Source organism: Lynx rufus, unplaced genomic scaffold (assembly GCF_022079265.1).
Source record: "Lynx rufus isolate CCGP_SWC_20201006 ecotype Redwood Valley unplaced genomic scaffold, mLynRuf1.p SCAF_18, whole genome shotgun sequence".
In the NCBI taxonomy this organism is placed as follows: Eukaryota; Metazoa; Chordata; class Mammalia; order Carnivora; family Felidae; genus Lynx; species Lynx rufus.
Genome location: NW_025814832.1, coordinates 17,027,693 through 17,033,493, shown reverse-complemented (window position 1 = coordinate 17,033,493; position 5,801 = coordinate 17,027,693).

Sequence of the window (5,801 nt, the reverse complement as noted above, 5' to 3'; positions counted from 1 at the left end):
GTGAGCGGCGGGAGGGGCGGGCCCCGGGGCCTTTCAGGAAGTCACGTGGGGGCAGGGGCGGGGCGGGCTGCGCTCCGGGGCGGGGGCGCCGGGGGTCGCGGCGCGCGGTGGAAGTCCGCCGCGCGCGGAGTTCCAGAGGCTCCCTCGGGTGCGCGCGGGCGCCGGACTCGGGGTCTCAGGTTGCCCCCCACGGCCCGCCGAGGAGGAAACCTGCGCGTCAGGTGAGAACCCCGGCCCGGGTCGCGCTGCTGCCCCGGCGCGCCCGCCGCTAGTGCCTTTCTGAGGGGAACTCACCCAGACCCGAGACGTCCGGTCCGCGCCGCCAACCGTGAAGCCGCGCCTCCCCGCCCGCTTTTAAACCCTTCCCCCCCTCCCCCTCTCCCTCCCCGTCGGGCCCTGGCACAGGGACCCAGAGCCCCTGAAGGCCAGAGCCCATGGGCACACACCCAGACTTAAAGCTGGCGATTTCTTTCCATACCACCTGTAGAATATGCTTTTTTTTTTTTTTTTAATTTCCAGTTCTACTTTAGTGGGATTTGCAGACATCCCAGTTGTAACAAAGGTTTTCTCTCTCTCTCTCTCTGTCATACACACACACACACACAATTTTGAAACAAACGTTTTTCACCAGATTGTGTATTTAGATTTATTTCCTTTTATTCAGCTCTGTTCCCGGCCCCTGGCCTGGGTGCAGGAAAAGTGGGTGTACAGGAGGAGAGAAGAGAAATATTCAAGAGAGGGGAGGGGGGGCAAAAAAGCAAGGCAGTGCCTTGGGAGGAGTTAGTTGGAGTTTGCACTGGCGACGGGGCAAGCAGCAAAAATAAGGAAAAGGTAAATGTCTTAAACTACTGCTAAAAGTAAAAGCTACTATTTATGGGGCATCTACTCTCTGCGAGACAAGTCACATATGGTATGTCCTTTAATCCTCGTAAACACTAGAAGACAGATCTTATTACATCCATTTTATAGGTGAGGGTCACTTTTTTTTTTATTTTTTTATTTTTTAATTTTTTTTTTCAACATTTATTTATTTTTGGGACAGAGAGAGACAGAGCATGAACGGGGGAGGGGCAGAGAGAGAGAGGGAGACACAGAGGGAAACAGGCTCCAGGCTCTGAGCCATCAGCCCAGAGCCCGACGCGGGGCTCGAACTCGCGGACCGCGAGATCGTGACCTGGCTGAAGTCGGACGCTTAACCGACTGCGCCACCCAGGCGCCCCTTTTTTTTATTTTTTTTAATGTTTTATTTATTTTTGAGAGAGAGAGAAACAGAGCATGAACGGGGGAGGGGCAGAGAGAGAGGGAGACACAGAATCCGAAACAGGCTCCAGGCTCTGAGCTGTCAGCACAGAGCCCGACGTGGGGCTCGAACCCATGGACCGTGAGATCATGACCTGAACCGAAGTCAGACGCTTAACCGACTGAGCCACCCAGGCGCCCTGAGGGTCACTTTTTATTTATTTTATTTTTAAGTAATCTTTCCGCCCAACATGAGGCTCAAACTCAGGACTCTGAGATCAAGAGAGCAGGCTCCAGGGACTGAGCCAGACAGGCGTTCCTACCCTCCCTTTTTTTTTTTTTAATAATTTCTCCGCCCAAGTTGGGGCCAGAATAGGGTCACATATTTAATACAAAACAGGACTGGGATTCTAGCTCAGGATTGCTTTGCTTAAAATTCTAATTCCTGGTTTTCCTACTTCTATTCCTCTGAGACTCTTAACCCCATTTATTCTCTCTCCTATTGCATTGTTGTTTGCATGGGGAGGAGGAAGGCAGAAGGCAGGGAGGGGTCAGGAAATCAGATTTATGCATAGTATCTCATTTAATCCTCCCACTAAATCTTTAAGGAAGGTATTATTATCTTCTGTTACAGATGAGAAAACTAAGGCTTGGAGAAACTAAATAGCTTCCTTAAGACGACAGATACTGTCATGCAGCCTATCTCATTCTAGAAACCAAACATTTCCTACCAGAAAATGTTGCCTCCCAAGGGGAGGGATGGAGCCGTTTCCAGGAAATAAATTCTATGAAATCCTCCATGACTTAGCTCTTGTGGGTGAGGTGGCCTGGTGACTCAGCCAGAATGTCTGTAGAATTTTCTTTCCAGGCCAAGAAGTTTCAAAGGGCTGGTTAGACAGTGAAGACGACTAGGTGGATATGTTTACCAAATTCCACGCACTAGATATTTACTACGACCTCCTGAGACAGGGAAGCAGAAGGGACTCCATTTTAGAAAGGCTCCATTTACGCATGCTCCGTATCCCACCTTGCGTCTGGGTAAACCAGAGAAGCTACCACGTTCCCACTCCAAGGGGGAAGCGAGGAAGTTAATCATTCTTGAGTCTCGCCCCAGGCCCCCAAGACACATGACACCATCTAAGAAGAACCAGCTCTCAGACATGTTCCAGGACATTAGCTTCAAAGAAACCTGGGTGGACACTGGCATCAGTACCCCTGCCCTTCAGTGATTTGTGGAGTAACACCTAGCGTTCGCCTGACACTCCCTTTGAGGGGACCCTCCCCTGGATTCCCGAAGCGATATGTACCCTGAACCCCTTTCCAGTATAAGCCCCTAACCCCAAGCAACAGGGAGACTCACTTTTCCTTTTCCGAGTCTCCTAGACACTCTGTCTGCTATACTCTGTCACACTACTCAGTAAACACAGTTCACTTCCTCCTTGCCTTAGGAGCATGGGGCAAACTGGGGACAAAGTACAGGCTAACAGCACCCCTTCCCCGGGTGGAATATGTGCGGTATTCCTTCGACACTCCTGGCCACCCAAGAACAAAGGAACGGGGTTTAAATGCTTACCATGGTGATGTGGGAAACTAAGACAAATGAAAGATTAAATTCCCTTAGTGCCTACAGCCCATTGACAAGTCCTTGAACCAGGCAGAGTGACCTCCCTCTAGGAGCTCAGCTGCCTCAATGATGACACTTTGCTAGGGGCAAAAGAGAACCTTAACATCCCAGCCTCGAGGATCCTGTAAGTCTACTTTAACATAAAAATTCCTTTGGAAACTGCCTTTATCTCAACTCCCCCAAGATCATACTCCAAGCTATGGCCCCCTGATATGCATCTGAAGGGTCTCATGACTGAGGTTTTACTAAATGGTAATAATTAGTGTTTTCCTAACACAGCTAGCCCCTCAAGGTCCTGGAAAAATACCTTAGAGACTTAATCTATCCCTAACCCCCTCCCAACCTGAATGTATATAATAAGTTACCCATTATGACCCCAGTACAGCTCCCACCCAAAGGTCCTGTCCACATGTTTTAATAAAATCACCTTTTTTGCACCAAAGACATCTTCAAGAATTCTTTCTTGGCCGTCGGCTCCGGACCACGCCACCATCACCCCAAAACTTCATCACTCCTGGTTCACCTTTCATTTCTATCCTGCCTGAAGCCAAGGACCCTCCTGGCTGGTCCGTTGAGGACCCACTGTGGGTCCTCAGACCAGGCCTGCCTACATCACTATCGTGCTAAATTCATCCCATTGTGGTTGGAGAATATGCTTTGTATTATATCAGTGGGGTTCTTTTAATGTTTATTTTTGAGAGAGAGAGAGAGTGTGTGTGTATAAGCAGACAAGGGGTAGACAGAAAGAGAGACACAGAATCCGAAGCAGGCTCCCGGCTCTGAGCTGTCAGCACGGAGCCTGATGCTGGGCTCAAACTCACAAACTGCAAGATCATGACCTGATCCAAAGTCCGACGCTTAACCGACTGAGCCCCCCAGGCGCCCCTTTCAGTGTTTTAAAATTTATTGAGACTTGTTTTATTTCCTGAATGTGGTCTGTCTTACGGGTTACTGTTTGCGTGGTACCTCTTTCTCCATCTTTGTCCTTTCAACCTATTTGTGTCTTTAAAGCATGGCTTTTGTAGACAGCATCATTTTGTTTATGCATCCAACCAACCTTCGCCTTTTAATTGGAGCATTTCATTCATTTCCATTAAATTACTGATAAGATTTACGTCTGCCATTTGCTGTTTATTTTAATGTCTTCTATCATCTTGGTTCTTCTATTTCTCTATAACTGCCTTCCTTTATGCTATCTTCTGGTGTACTTTTTTATTCCTTTGCTATTTCTTCAGATATTCTTTCTGCCCTCCTCCTCTCCCCTCTCCTTAGGGAACTCCCATCATGTGTGTGTTGGTCTGCTTGTTGATGTCCTACAGGTCTCTGAGGCTCTGTTCATTTTCCTTTGCTCTTTTCCCTTTCTGCTTCGCAGACTGGATCATCTATCTCAATTGATCTATATATCCAGATTCACAAATTCTTTCTTCTGCCTGCTCAAATCTGCTATTGAACTCCATAGTGAATCTTTCATTTCAGTTTTTGTACTTTTCAACTCCAGAATTTCCATTTGGTTCTTTAAAACAAAAATTTTTTTCCTCCCTCCTTACTGATTTTCTCTATTGAGAGAGACACCATTCTCACACTTTATCTCCTTAGACATGTTTTCCTAATGTTCTTTGAACATATTTAAAATAACTGAAAGTTTTTGTCTAGGGGCACGTGGGTGACAGAGTCGGTTAAGCTTCAGACTTTCAGCTCAGGTCATGATCCCACAGTTTGTGGGATCGAGCCCTGAGTCGGGCTCTGTGCTGACAGTGCAGAGCCTGCTTGGGATTCTCGCTCTACCTCTCTCCCTGCCCCTCCCTCACTTGTGCTCTCTCTCTCTCTCTCACTCTCTCTCAAAAATAAACTTTAAAACGTTTTTCAAAATTAATATAGACATTCAATTAAAAAAAAAAAAGAACTTAATGGTGAGCAGACAGCCTGAAGATAGAGAAAACTGAGTCGTGAGGGCAGGAAAGTCATTAGCCAGAACGTTCCCAGTCCCAACGATACAGGTGGCAGTGGGGGAAGCGTGTGGCAGGTGCCCCACTGCTTACGGTCAGGCCAGACACAGCAGCTTTAGGGATAGCCACCAAAACATCTTGGAAAAAAATACTGCTCTGAAATTAGGCTCTCTCTCCTCTAGATGGGTGATCTTTGGCAAGTTACTGAATATTACGTTGGGAGAAATTAGATGCATCGCTTCTTCAAATCCATAGGCTAATCCTATAGTATTCATAGCTGGCATCTGAGTATTTCCTCATCTAGAATGGGGCCACCAGCCCAGGCAAAGTGAGGCAAGGACTTAGTCCCTGGCGGCTACTTTTGCCCAGAACCTTTTCTCATCTCCCCTCTTGTCTCTCACTCCTGGAATAAACTGTATAGTTTAGAGTTCCCACATCAGACAATTATCTGATTTCAAGTAAGAAGAAATACAGCCACATTTTACGTGGCTATGTGTAGATTATGTTTTATAAAGAAAACTGAAATTTACTGGATGTGGTACAGTATTTTTCTATTGTACTGCATCTTTCGGAAAGGTCATGCCCTCCTAGTTTGACATCATGACCCTTCTAGTAGGCTGCTAGTCACAGTTCAAAAAACACTACTCCAGAGGGAAAGGGGGACTCATAAACTGATTATAAACTGAAGGAAACACTCCCTGAGGTCAACACTTCTCTTTGGTCTAGTCAATGTTTATTAATTATCTTTTTAAACTGAGGTGTAATTGACATACAACATGAGTTTCAAGTGTACAACATAATGACGTGGTATTTGTATACACTCCCTGCAAAATGATAACCACAATAAATCCAGTTAACATCTATCACCATGCATAGTTTCAAAAAACTTTATGTGATGAGAACTTTTAAGATCTGCCCTCCTAGAGAGGCGCCTGGGTGGCTCAGTCAGTTGAGCATCTGACTTCAGCTCAGGTCGTGATCTCATGGTCCGA